This window comes from Trichomycterus rosablanca, chromosome 2, assembly GCF_030014385.1.
Source record: "Trichomycterus rosablanca isolate fTriRos1 chromosome 2, fTriRos1.hap1, whole genome shotgun sequence".
NCBI lineage: Eukaryota > Metazoa > Chordata > Actinopteri > Siluriformes > Trichomycteridae > Trichomycterus > Trichomycterus rosablanca.
Genome location: NC_085989.1, coordinates 52,243,176 through 52,258,652, shown reverse-complemented (window position 1 = coordinate 52,258,652; position 15,477 = coordinate 52,243,176). Strand labels below are relative to the sequence as shown.

Sequence of the window (15,477 nt, the reverse complement as noted above, 5' to 3'; positions counted from 1 at the left end):
CATCCATCTGGAGCACCATTGGAAAAAAACTTGTATGAAGTATTCTGCGAATGGTTTCTTGCCTACCTCATGTCAACATGCTGTGCTTTCTCTGCTACCAAAAAAGGAAACCTAGCTCTCCTTAAAAACTGGAGACTCGTGGCTCTTTTAACCAGACTATAACATTTTATTCAAATGCTTTGCCAATAAACTCAAATCATATTTAAGTGTTATAATACACAAAAAACAAACATACTGCATTCCAGAAAGGACAATAATGGACAATTTATTTTTTATTAAGAGACGTAATAGACATATGCAGATCCTCCAACACAGGCATAGGTTTGATCTCTCTTGACCAAGAGAAAGCGTTTGATCGGGTTGATCATAAATATCTTTTCAATGTACTCAAAGCTGTTGGTCTTGGTATCTTCGAAGTTCCTTTCATCTGCGCACCTACGTACACACCTACTGTCGGCAGGCTTTACAAAACTGGGACACCTTATAAAAAACAATGTGCAGGAAATGGCTAACAAAACTGGCATCAAGTCAGTGCGCCTACTGGAGCAGATGAGGAAAGAAATATTGAGTCAACTGCCAACCAGCTACAGAGATTTTCTGGAGGACCAATCCACCACCACACAGTGGGAGGAAAGCACGCTTTACAAACCCCCTGACTTAACTGTCAAAGCTGCGGTGGGAGAATGGACAGAAAATGAGAGGTACATTTTATCTTTCAACACCCCGCAGCTGGGCAGTTTCGAAGATGCAAAGAAAACATCTCTGTACACGATTTGTTTAAAGGTGTCTCAAGTACGGCTCCTGGCTGAGGTGCCAGAGACCAGATGGACTGACTTTTTTGGCACTGAACCTGCCCCTAAAGGCTTGTATAAGCATCCAATGGACAGCTGACCTCCAATGGAGGGTTGTGCATGGGGTGATAGCAACAAACAGACATCTGCACCTCGATCCTAGCGTTGGGGAGGGCTGTCCTTTCTGTGAACAGAGTGAGACACTCTTTCATCTGTTTACTCAATGTAAATGTCTAACTGGTCTGTTTCAGTTCTTAACATCCTGGTTTTTAGCTTTGGGTGAGATTTTCTCAACACAGCTTTTCATCTTTGGACCTACATATGTTGTAAAAAACAGGAACATCATAGTCCTTTATAAACTTTATATGTGGGACAGCAAAACTGGCAATATGGAAAACCAGGAAAAACAAAATGCTAGAACAAGGGTCAGTAAACCTAGTAGCCATGTTTAAAAGCTCTGGTGGCTGCAAGACTCAAAATAGAATATGCCTACTATTGACTGGTTGGTCGTATAACAGAATTTGTGGAGACCTGGGGCATAAACAATAAATAAAATGTGTTTTTGTTTTTAAACAGAAATGTTTTTCTTTTTTTTTCTTCCCTCTTTTATTTTTTCCCCATACCTAACACTTTTTTTTATATAATGCACATCTAAAGTAATCCTTTTAACTGTCAATAAAGTGTTTTTTTTTTTTTATCTCTCTTTCTCTCTCTCTGGTGCATGCTGGGAGGTGTGTGTGAGGGGCGTGTGGAAAGAGCGTGTGTGAGAGAGACTGTTTACCTTTCACTTTTACTTTTTCGGTGTAACACTTTATAATTAATAAATACTTGCAATAAAATTGAAATAAACAAGCGCATCACACACTTTGATAAACTTTGTCCTGTTTGAGTGGGGTGAAGCCCTGCGGCGGAGTGAAATGGCGGAGCTCTGTGGAGATGGGGTTGAGCCGCTCTCATGCCGCCATGGTGTGCAGTGCGTCCCGAGCCTCGAGATCACAGTAAAGCAAGTCGTTATCACAATGGGGAGAATAATCGGGAACAAAAACATGGCGGCCGCATCGCGGATGAATAAAGCGTAAAAAACATGGTGGTGGTAGTATCATGGTTTGGTCACACCAGATACTGAAAGCAAAAGTTCACATACTTTTGCCACTCACAAATATGTAATATTGGATCATTTTCCTCAATAAATAAATGACAAAGTATAATATTTTTGTATCATTTGTTTAACTGGGTTCTCTTTATCTACTTTTAGGACTTGTGTAAAAATCTGATGATGTTTTAGGTCATACTTATGCAGAAATATAGAAAATTCTAAAGGGTTCACAAACTTTCAAGCACCAATGTATATGGTGAGTGTAAAAGTACTGCACCAGAATTCTCTTATAGGGGTAAAAGAATCTGGCTGGGTGAGTTTGTTGCCATCAGGATGCTGGAGGACTTTGTATAAACCCCCAATAGAGAAGCGCACTGCTGACCTGCAGTGGAGGATCATACATGGAGCAATAGCTACCAATCGACATGTTCCCCACCTCAACCCTGCCACCTGTGGAAGGGAGGAAACTATTAACCATCTGTTCCTAAGATGCCCTAGACTTAAAACCATGCTCCAGACAATCACATCCTGGTCGTCAGGCATCGAGGTTTTGCTGACGGACAATCTTTTTATTTATGGACCAATATATTATAAAAGTAAAAAAGAGAAATTTTTATACTGGGTCAAGCAAAGCTAGCCACTTGGCTAACAAGGAAAAATAAACTGAAAGGAACAGGAACTGTGAACGCTGACACAGTGTTAAAAACTTTGATCAAAATCAGACTACCAATCGAGTTCTGATATTTTAAATTAACAAACAAACTTCAGGACTTCTGCTCAATTTGGGCTCAGGACGAGGTTTTATGTTCCTTTGATGATGATGATGGTTTCATTTGGTGTTTTTAACAGAATCCTGTCGGAATTATAAGATGTGTGGATTTTTTAGAATAAATATATGACATGAATATATTTCAAGAACCCACTTCTTAAACCATGGTGAAGTACAAAAAAGTGGTTATATACTATAATTTTATGTGTATTTATTTATTTTATTATTTGATTCCTAATAAGCAGAGGTGATTGAACCTGCATGTGGGCCCAGGGGCTACGGCTGGTTGTGGGCCCCCATGTATAGTTTTCATAAAATCAGTACACAACGCAAGACAACAGAGTTCAGTGACATAACTAGGAGCTCATGGGCAGCAGTGCAAAAAAAAAAATTTTGGGCCTCCCTCTATATTTACAGTGGTGCTTGAAAGTTTGTGAACCCTTTAGAATTTTCTATATTTCTGCATAAATATGACCTAAAACATCATCAGATTTTCAAGTCCTAAAAGTAGATAAAGAGAACCCTTGAGATTCAGTTCATGGACAGATGTCCTGACATTTTCCCTAAGAATTCTCTGATATAATTCAGAATTCATTGTTTCATCAATGATGGCAAGCCGTCCTGGCCCAGATGCAGCAAAACAGGCCCAAACCATGATACTACCACCAGCATGTTTCACAGATGGGATAAGGTTTTTATGCTGGAATGCAGTGTTTTCCTTTCCCCAAACATAACACTTTTCATTTAAACCAAAAAGATCTATTTTGGTCTCATCCGTCCACAAAACATTCTTCCAGTAGCCTTCTGGCTCGTCCACATGATTTGTAGCAAACTGCAGACGAGCAGCAATGTTCTTTTTGGAGAGCAGTGGCTTTCTCCTTGCAACAGTAGCCACTTGCTACTGTAGAGCAACCGAACTTCAATGCCAGGACGATACGGCGAGTCTCATATATAAAACTAACTGTAGAACGTCCGAACATACATGTATAAGCTTGGTGCTGCATTTTGATTGGCTGAGCTGAATATCACTTACATACTAGCTCTAACGTTCACGTTGCTTAACTGAAACCACTGATCAGAATTACAGCAGCTCGTTAGAGTTTATCTGGCCAATCAACAGTCAGAAATATGAATAACGCGTAAATGATTTACAAAATCATTGGTTTGTAAGCTTCCTCATTCTTATTAACCAAAATAACTTGCATTTTGTCTATGCATCCGCGTTTCCTCCCACAGTCCAAAAACATGCGGCCAGATTAATTGGAGACACTAAATTGCACTATAGGTGAATGAGTGTGTATGTATGTGTGTCTCCAGGGTGTTACTGTGTGCCTTGTGCCCATTGAAAAAAGCTGGGAAATGCTCCAGCACCCCCCCCCCCCGCAACCCTAATTGTATAAGCAGTTAAGACAGTGAGTGAGTGGTTGCAGACAGGATGAACCCAAGATATTTCATGTTCAGTCTGATTTGATATTAAACCTCCATTACTGCCTGCAACACTTTCCAAGTTGGGACAGGAACAATAAAAAAACGTAATAATGATGTGATTTCAAACATGTGATGTTAAGTGGTGATTGTAATCACATAAGAAAATGAAAAACAATCTTTCTCAAAAAAAGATAATATTATTAAATAATACTGTTTTATACATAATGGCTTTCTAAAGTTGAAAGTAGGTGATGATTATGTAAAGTCATTGTAGTAAGCAGAACTGATACTGCTCTGCTCACATGAAACTCCTGACCAGCTTTTCTATCACTGCAAATTATCTTGTTTATCCAGACCACAATCCTTCAGTCCCTTCTTGTTTCTGTATGATACTCGTGACTTTCTGCAGTTCTGAAAGTAAAAGTGAAATAAACAGTTGTACATTTTGTTCTTTAAACTGTATTAGAGACTTAAGAAGCACAAATTGTGTCAATGAACTAAACATTAGTGATGTTTACATGTTTATTCCTGTGATTGGTGAGGTCACATTGGGACGGACGATTACTGAATCAAACGTGTTACTTTATCCAAGCCTAATGCAAATGTCAAGAGCAGCCTGATGATATAATTAGATTTAAATCAAAATGTTGTTTGATTACAGCTCAGATCTAAAACTGTTCTAGAATAATGGTGTTAGAAAAAGGTCTGTATGTATACATAACATTTTCGACAGGTCAGAACTGCAGGCAGGTCAGTCCAGTAACCGTACCCTCTTCTTCCGCAGCCACACCTTTGTAGGAGCTGATAAAATGGACAGTGAGTGTAGAAACAAGGAGGTGGTTTTAATGGATGTTATGGCTGATCAGTGTAGTTGTATCAGTGCATGTCTCCACCTACCGGACTGAAATAGAACATTTCTAAGCTCATGCATTTATGGTCACAAGCAAGATGAAAGACTCATTGTGGTTATTGACGTTTGATCCTTTTGCAGATTATTAAACAGCTTTTTATAGAAAAACAGAAAAGAGATAAATAATCACTTACTGCTTCACTTACTGCTTCACCAGTTCAGACAGAAGAATCGTCCTGCTGGGAAAAACTGGTGCTGGCAAGAGTGCAACAGGATTCTCATTAATCTATCAATAAGCAGCAAATTCACAAAACAGGAAGAGGTAATAATTCAGAAACAATTAAGCAATATTTGAAGAGGAAGTGGCAAAAGACGCACAAATATAAAGTTTCACTAAATTTGTTTGGAATTAATTGAGTGTAAAACTAAAAAAAATGAAGACACGTCCATCATTTTCAAAAACTCACCTGCCGACAAATATTTCCTCAGATAACTTCTGTACTGGCAGAGGAAACTTTCATGCTTCTGAGGGAAATAATGTTTACAAAAAGTTTTCAACTTTTCCAACCATTTATTGATGGTTTTTCAGCTGCTGCTTCAAGTTGACATATGCGTTAGAAATTGTGTTTTCTTACAATAAGAATACCAATATTTTGCCAATCAGGGAGTATATCTGGCCCAAACTAGATGATTTAAATACAGCTTATTTTTACCCAAATATTTCAGACCATTAAAGTGCTAAAAGTGCCACGAGTATGAATTTGAGTTTTGCTTCAAATGAATTATGCCAAATTAATTAATTCAGTGGTTATAGGTTGATATACAGGTATATACAGTATCTATGACTTGAATGTACAACCCAAATCAAAAAAGTGGGACAGTATGGAAAATACAAATAAAATAGATGCAGTGTTTCTTACATGTACACTGACTCTTATTTCATCTTATATGAACCCGAGATTATTCATGTTATGTATGGTCAACTTCATTTCAGTTCTTAAAATACACATACATGCATTTTAAGCTACAACACATTCTAAATAAGTTGGAACAGGAAAATTTAGAATGTGGTAAAAAAACAAAATAATGACATGATTTCAAAAATGTAAGCTGATTATAATCATGATTTGGCACAAATCATATTCAGATGAAAGAAAAAAAAATAGGTTAATTGTGAAGGTGGTTTACATTTCATATGTTTCAAAATTCTGACTGCTTCTAAAAGGGGTATTTGGGGTATTCAACACCAGCTCAGACTGAAGAAGTCATTCGGATTGAGTGACAAAACGTTTCTCTACAACAAACTTGTGTCCAGATGAACTGATTCAACCTTGTGGATTTGTGTACCTGGATTATTGAGCATGCATCAACAGATTCTGACTCACTTCGGCAAGGATTGCCTCAAACTCGTACGAGAGTACGAGAAAACGGCACGTAAGATGGCTGACTACAGGAACCACCTGCGATTTAACATCAGATGCAGACAGAGCAGGATCACACCTAAGAGCCTGCAACTCAGATCTTCTGTCAAAGGTCACCGGGCTAGCAAGATCATTCAGAAGGCACAGAACCAGCTATTGAATGAACGGGTGAGACAAACTAACTTCACAATCGATGTCTTAAAAACTAGAGAGGAGCAGATCATACAAAGACTTATATCACCTCTAGATGAGCCCACTCTCCAACAGGTGATTAACTTCACGCAGAAGGCTCATCTAGGACAACATGAAAAGTCAAAAACCAGGCAGCGAAAAAAGTTTGACTTGCTTGCTGCAGGACAGAAACACCAATAGACCATGGATGGCCGAAAGAGGAATGAAGGGCAAACACACGCTGGTGATGTGGACAAGTGGGTGAAGAACTTGTCGGACAGACAACTCACACAAGCGGAGAAAGACATCTTGGCTAAGGGGTTGAACTTCGCTGTTACACCAAAGCAAGTCCCACTAGTGGAACTGATCACAGCCACAGAATCAGCAATCCGCAACAACAACATCTCCGACCTGGAAGCGGAACAGTTGCGGATGAAAGTGTCAGCTTGCCTGAGTAATGCAAAGCCACCGCCATCCAACATCAGCAGAGACGAGAGGTATGCACTTACTACACTTAGTAAGGACAATAACATCATCATACTTCCTGCTGACAAAGGTAGATGTACTGTTCTGTTAAACCAGATAGACTATCATGAGAAAGTGATGTTGTTACTTGTTAGTGACACTAACACTTATGAGCTGCTGAAACGAGATCCAGGTAGTAGCTACAAGAAAAAGGTGATAGATCATCTGAAAGTTTTAGAACAGAACAATGCTATTGACAGGGCTTTGTACTACAAATTATATCCCGGGGAGGCTACTCCTAGTCTGTATGGGTTACCTAAGATACACAAACAGGATGTACCTTTACGACCCATTGTTTGTATGATTAACTCTGTGACATTTCTAAGTTTCTAGCATCGATTCTCAACCCGTTGGTAGGTAGCACGGAACATCACATTCAGAACACTATGGACTTTGTGGACAAGGTGAAAGGCGTCATCATTGAGACAGAGGAAACAATGGTCTCGTATGATGTTACATCCCTCTTCACGTGCATTCCGGTTGCTGAGGCAGTGGAGGTGGTCCGTAGGAAACTACAAGGCGACCCCACCCGGAGCACGAGGACCACCCTTACCACGGACCAGGTGTGCACACTCCTAGAACTCTGTCTTCAGTCCACCTACTTCTCGTACAGAGGACAGTTCTACAAACAGAAACATGGGTGTGCTATGGGGTCCCCCGTCTCACCTATTGTTGCAAACCTGTACATGGAGGAAGTGGAAAAGAAGGCACTAAGGACCTACTCAGGGACACCACCGAGTCATTGGTTCAGATATGTGTACGACACCTGGGTTAAAATAAAATCAGAGGAAGTACCACATTTCACAGACCACATCAATTCGGTGGACAAACACATCAAGTTCACAAGGGAGGATGCAAGCAACAACGTTTTAGCCTTCTTAGACTGTGAAATTGCTAGTAAAGATGGGGGACGGTTGAAAGTAAATGTTTACCGCAAACCAACGCACACGGACCAGTACTTAAGGTTTGACTCCCATCATCCTTTGGAGCACAAACTTGGAGTCATCAGGACGCTGCACCACCGGGCGAACAGCATCCCCACAGACACTACGGCCAAGGATAGAGAGAAATCTCATGTCAAGAAGGCCCTGGGTGAATGTGGTTATCCCAACTGGACATTCGTAAAAGCGGGAAAAATGCCCAAACACAGCTCCAGTGGATCGAAGGGAGGAGAAGAACAACCGCGGTCTAAGCGCAAACCAGTGGTGATTCCGTATGTGGCGGGAGTATCAGAACAATTGAGACGGATGTTCTCCAAACACCGTGTTTCAGTTGCTTTTAAACCCCAGAACACGCTACGCCAGAAATTAGTTCACCCTAAGGACCGGGTTCCTCGACACAAACAGAGTAATGTAGTGTATGCTGTTAGGTGCCGGGAACTGTACATCGGGGAAACTAAACAGCCACTGGCGAAACGGATGGCCCAACATAGAAGATCGACCTCTTCTGGCCAGGACTCTGCGGTTTACACACACCTGCAAGCCAGCGGCCACTCATTTAATGATGAAGATGTGCAGATCCTTGAAAAGGAGGAATGCTGGTTTGAACGTGGAGTCAAGGAGGCCATTTACGTGAAGAGGGAACGACCGTCTCTGAACCGGGGAGGGGGCCTGAGAGTACATCTATCACCATCATACAATGCCGTCATCGGAGCGTTACCCCAATCATGTGTGAAAGACACATGGCCATTGTAATTAATGGTCATTGTGAATTTCATATAGACCTGATCACCAGTTCCATTGTTATGCAATGGGCAGTGATCGGTCGTTATGCAAATCAACTGCATATAAGGTCGGGTTATTCACCACCAGCTCAGACTGAAGACGTCATTTGGATTGAGTGACGAAACGTTTCTCTACAACAAACTTGTGTCCAGATAAACTGATTCAACCTTGTCGATTTGAGTATAGTTTTTTTTTTTGTGAAAATCTACACAAAATAACCCATAATGACAAAGTGAAAACATGTTTTCAGACATTTTTGTAAATCTTTTAAAAATGTAAACATTTAAACATAATAGGTACATAAGTATTCACACCGTTTGCTATGATGCTTAAAATTGAGCTCAGGTGCATCCAATTTACACTGGTCATCCTTGAGATGCTTCTACAACTTGATTGGAGACCACCTGTGGTAAATTCAGTTGATTGAACATAATTTGGAATGGCACACACTTGTCCATAAAAGGTCTCACAGTTCACAGTGCATATCAGAGCAGAAACCAACCAATGAAGTCAAAGGAATTGTCTTTAGACCTCAGAGACCGGATTGTGTCAAAGCACAAATCTGGGGAAGGATACAAAAAAGTTTCAGCAGCATTGAAGGTCCCGAAAAGCACTGTGGTCTCCATTATTCAGAAATGGAAGAAGCTTGGAACCACCAGAACCCTCCCTAGATCTGGCCCCCCAACCAAACTGAGTAATCGGGGAAGAAGGGCCTTGGTCAGAGAGGTGACCAAGAACCCAATGGTCACTAAGGCAGAGCTCCAGTGTTCCCTTGTGGAGATAGGACAACCATCCAGTTGTTCAACCATTGCTAACACACTCCACCAATCAGGCCTTTATGGTAGAGTTGCCAGATGGAAGCCACTCCTCACTAAAAGGCACATGGCAGCTCGCTTAAGGATTCTCAGCCCAGAGGATTCAAAATTCTCTGGTCTGATGAAACCAGAATAGAAGTTTTTGGCCTGAACTACAAGCGTCATGTCTGAAGAAAAACATAGCCTGGCTAACAACATCCCTACATGGTGGTGGCAGCATCATGCTGTGGGGATGTTTTTCTGCGGCAGGAACTGGGCGACTAGTCCGCATAGAGGGTAAGATGACAGCAGCCAAATAGAGAGAGATTCTTCAAGAAAACCTGCTCCAGAGTGCCGACGGTTCATCTTCCAACACGACAATGACCCAAAGCACACAGCCAAGATAACAAAGGAGTGGCTTCAGGAGCCGTCTGTGAATGTACTTCAGTGGCCCAGCCAGAACCCGGACTTGAATCCAATTGAACATCTCTGGAAAGACCTAAAAATGGCTGGCTACAGACGCTGCCCATCCAACCTGACTGAGCTTGAGAGGATCTGCAGAGAAGAATGGGAGAAAATGCCCAAAAACAGGTGTGCCAAGCTTGTACAGACATACCCAAGAAGACTTGAGGCTGTGATTGCTGCCAAAGGTGCTTCAACAAAATATTAAGCCATGGGTGTGAATACTTATGTACCTATTATGGTTAAATGTACAAAAATGTCTGAAAACATGTTTTCACTTTGTCATTATGGGCTATTTCATGTCGATTTTTTAAAAAGAAAACTATACTCAAATCGGTTTTTGAATATGTCTGTAACGTAACAAAATGTGGAAAAAGTGAACGGGTGTGAACACTTTCTGATGGCACTATATATACAGTATATATATATATATATATATATATATATATATATATATTTGTGATTACTGATGTCATCTAATGTCCATAGAACTGCTTTCCATAATGCTGTAAATGCTATATATATAGGTGTGTGTGTGTGTGTGTAGAGCATTTACAGCATTATGAAAAGCATTATTGAGTGGGCACCCTGTTTTATTTAAAGAACAGGGATCTATCAAAGTCTGCTCTTCACAACACGTTTGTAATGGTGTATCATGGCACAAACAAAGGATATTTCTAAGGACCTCAGAAAAAGAGTTGTTGATGCTCATCAGGCTGGAAAAGGTTACAAAACCATCTCTAAAGAGTTTGGACTCCACCAATCCACAGTCAGACAGATTGTGTACAAATAGAGGAAATTCAAGACCATTGTTACCCTCCCCAGGAGTGGTCGACCAACAAAGATCACTCCAAGAGCAAGGCGTGTAATAGTCTGCAAGGTCACAAATGACCCCAGGTAACTTCTAAGCAACTGAAGGCCTCTCTGACATTGGCTAATGTTAATGTTCATGAGTCCACCATCAGGAGAACACTGAACAACAATGGTGTGCATGGCAGGGTTGCAAGGAGAAAGCCACTGCTCTCCAAAAAAAACACTGCTGCTCGTCTGCAGTTTGCTACAGTTTGCTCACGTGGACGAGTCAGAAGGCTACTGGAAGAATGTTTTGTAGACGGATGAGACCAAAATATAACTTTTTGGTTTAAATGAAAAGCGTTGTGTTTGGAGAAAGGAAAACACTGCATTCCAGCATAATAACCTTATCCCATCTGTGAAACATGGTGGTGGTAGTATCATGGTTTGGACCTGTTTTACTGCATCTGGACCAGGACGGCTTGCCATCATTGATGGAACAATGAATTCTGAATTATATCAGAGAATTCTAAAAGAAAATGTCAGGACATCTGTCCATGAACTGAATCTCAAGAGAAGGTGGGTCATGCAGCAAGACAACGACCCTAAGCACACAAGTCCTTCTACAAAGAATGGTTAAAGAAGAATAAAGTTAATGTTTTGGAATGGCCAAGTCAAAGTCCTGACCTTAATCCAATCGAAATGTGGTGGAAGGACCTGAAGCGAGCAGTCAATGTGAGGAAACCCACCAACATCCCAGAGTTGAAGCTGTTCTGTATGGAGGAATGGGCTAAAATTACCAAAACTGAAAGCAAAGGTTCACATACTTTTGCCACTCACAAATATGTAATATTGGATCATTTTCCTCAATAAATAAATGACCAAGTACAATATTTTTGTCTCATTTGTTTATCTTTATCTATTTTTAGGACTTGTGTAAAAATCTGCTGATGTTTTAGGTCATATTTATCCAGCAATATAGAAAATTCTAAAGGGTTCACAAACTTTCAAGCTCCACTGTATATGTCATTGTACAAAGCAGAACTGATACTGCTTTTTTTTTTTTATTACTGCACATTATAGTGCTACTCCTGACCACCATCCTTCAATCTGTCCTTGTTTCTGTATGATAGTCTTGACTGTCTAGGATTCTGAAAGTAAAAATAAAGTAAACACATTTTGTTCTTTAAATTTTTTTAGAAAGGGTGTCAACATACTGAACATTCCTGCTGTTTACACCTTTTTTATCAGGAACTGTGGTGGGAAAACCCTTAAAAAATACCTTAGTGACTGGGTTGTGAGTATAAAAGAGATTTAATCTGCGGAGAAAAATCACACACAGGCTCTGTGGATTCGATCACAACTGATAAAATAAATATCTTTTTATACTGTTGTTGGTGACCTTGTAGGACAGTGGAAGATTCAACAGTTAACACAGAAACTGCTCTAAATCAGCTAGAACTGGGTTTTGGACGTCATACAATACAGTTGACGCGCTTCTTATCAGGTACACCATGTTAACATTCTATTGTAGCAGTATTAGTGATATATTTTTGACGCCCTGAGCATATCTACATTTACTAAGTAGTAATTGATTATGTATTAATACTTCTAGTGAAATTAAAATTTTTTCTCTCACATGACCAGTGAGGTCACTTCAGGACAATTACTGAATTAAAGGTGTTGTTTTTAATATTTATTATTTAACTGTCTAAATACATTTTCTTTTGAAATGATCCAAGTTTAATGTAAAGGTCAAGCACAGTCATGATATGAATTATAATATAATAAAATTTCTATACAATTTCAAAAGGTTTGTAATGATGATGATTAAAATCATTCAAAATAGAGCAATGGGATTTTAATCAAGACAGTTACATTTCTACAATTTCTCTATTTAAAATAGAGGTTCACAGCTACTATGTGAATATTAAAACACTGGACATGATAATACAATGCTGGATGTGTTTAGTTTATAATCTGATCAAATTTATATCATGTTAAATCATTGTTTATGATAAAATTCATATTATATTACATCCTCTCTAATTCCCAAACTTTGTGAATCTCCTAATAACCTTAATAACTAAAAAAGTAAAAAAAAAATCCTTTATTTTTTGCTAAAAGTACTTAGAATTCATTCACACAATGTAATTCAATGGGAGAGTTATATGATGAAAACCACTGCTGACCAAAAAGAACAGAAAGGCTCATCCTGCATTTGAGGAAAAAAAAACATTTAGATGACCCCCAAGACTTTTGGGAAAAGTAGAACTTTTTGGAAGATGTGTCGTCTTACATATTTTACCATGAAAACATTATACCAACAGCCATTATACCAATATTTAGGACCCATTAATTCTGCGCTCTATCACTAACTCCTGAAGGAGAATGTCCGCCTGTCAGTTCATGACCAAAAGCAAATAAGGCAAATGTTATTAAAGTTGTGAAAGTTACTTGTAAAAAAAAAAAAAATAATAATAAAAAAGATAAAGATCGCTGACGGAATGAGCCTGGCTGTCATGGTTTCAGAGGAAAGCAGATTTATCAGAGGAGCCAACAAACACTGAGAAAAACACCATGACTACATAGAAAACATGTTCAACAAGTGTATCTCTACCCGCCTCTAATCAGAATCTGATTTAAGTACTCTAATACTGAAGTGTTCATGAGCATCAGCCAATCAGGGAAATGCAGCCTCTAAATGATGAACCATAATCATAGAAACTCGGAAAGGTTAAAAGCATTAGTAATGAATTCTGCTGCCAACCCATAAACATATAGATGCTAGGCAGGAATACACCCTGGATGAAAGCATTTAAAAATAATAAAAACAGCCAGCCTTTGGTCCTGCTCTGTACACACAGAGACTTTTCTAAATCCTAAAATAATGTTGTAGACTGCAGATGGTGAAATCCCATAATTAAAGAGTTTTTTGTTGAATGTTATTCTGGATTATTCTCTCACATGGTTTAATGCAAAGTGGCGAACCACAAATCTTACATTAGTGCTTCATCAATACACAAATATGACAGCATCAGATGTTACCTACTCAACTGAGGAAAGGTCAGAAATGTTTTTGATCATTTCACGAAGTTCCCAGTTTTAATAAAAGTACAAAATGAATCTCAGTAAAATGAGTGAATGAGTAAATGATTGAGTAACTGATTGAGTAAAGGTGCAGTATTGATTTACACTACTAAAGACACAATATGCTGAAGTCCACACTGAATATATTTTATTGTGTATAATTTACATAAAATAGACATTGTCAAGAGTAATAGACATTGAAAATAAATCTTGGGACAGTTAAAGTAATAAACATTAAGAACATTTCAATATGACGTAATCAAGACAAAACAGGTATAAAGGTTAACCTGTTCATTTCTAAATGATTCAAATGAAGCCTAATAAATGATTATAACAGTGAGATCATCCTGTAACATTAAGATTAAGGTATAAGCATTATATTAGCATTGTTTAAATGTAACTCAAAATGAATACATATACATGTGATGAAATGTGTCATGAAGAAGTATTTCCTGCTTTCTTCAGGTTTTCCTGACTGTATTAGATAATTAACTTCATTAATTAAAATTCCTGAATACTTTTATTATCCAAAATCATTTAGTGTGACTAGAATAAAAAAAAATAGAAAATTAGTAGGGGGCAAATACTTTTTCATGACACTGTACTAAAAGCTATTTCTACTAACAAAAAATTAAAGCACATGATAATGAGAAACACAAACGTTTTGAATGATTATAATGCAGCAGTTACTGAATCATCTTAAATAAAGAATGTTAACTGAATTCTCTTTTTCTGACAAAATCAACTCACATTGTAATTCACAGCTCACAATACAACCTCACTCACTGCTCTACTAATAACTTCAACCAAAGCACCACCATCAGCTTCAACCACAGCACCACCAAAATCTCCACCCACAGCGCCACCAAGAAGTCCTCCCACATGGGCAAAACAAGCTCCACCCAGAGCAGCTCCAAGAGCTCCATCCACAGCAGCACCACAAGCTCCACCCCCAGATCTCCCCAAAAATGCATCAAATAATATATGTATGCGCCACTTTTTAATAAACTGCCACCATCCTCTGTCTGGCTCACTACCTCCTGCTCCCACCCTCATTCTTCTCTGCTCTTCCTCATTTCTCAGTCTGGCTGCATCTTCAAACTTCTCATTTGAATAATAACTTCCTCCGTTCTCCTCCAGCATCCTGTCGATCTTTTCCAGCAGTTCTCTGACCTGCTCTCTGTTTCTCTGGTCTGTATTATTAAAGGCGTGATATCTTTCTCCACACTTCTGCACTAGATTAGTTAAAGACTCGTTCTCACTAATGAGAGCATCTATATTTCCTCCTTTTAACAGATCTCCATAAGTATCCCAATAATTGCAGATTTTGCCACTTCCTCTCCAAGTATATTATTTTCTCTTCCTATTTCGTGTATTTTACATTTATTGATTACATTTAGGAAGGCGTGAGGTCCTGACCTGGATAAATAGATGCTTCTTGCTATCTCTGTAACTAACACTTCATCATTAAGCTCTGTGTCAAAGAACCCTGGAGTATCAACCACTGTCACCTTCCTGCCTTCAACATGTTCAGTACAAGCTTCAGTCTGTCTGGTGGTAGATT

The 15,477-nt window shown here is 39.1% G+C and overlaps 1 pseudogene; it reads left to right on the top strand.

Annotated features, from left to right (window-relative positions):
• The first annotated feature begins 6,295 nt into the window (after window positions 1–6,295).
• Window positions 6,296–14,894, top strand: LOC134302080 (uncharacterized; annotated as a pseudogene).
• The last annotated feature ends 583 nt before the right edge of the window (window positions 14,895–15,477 follow it).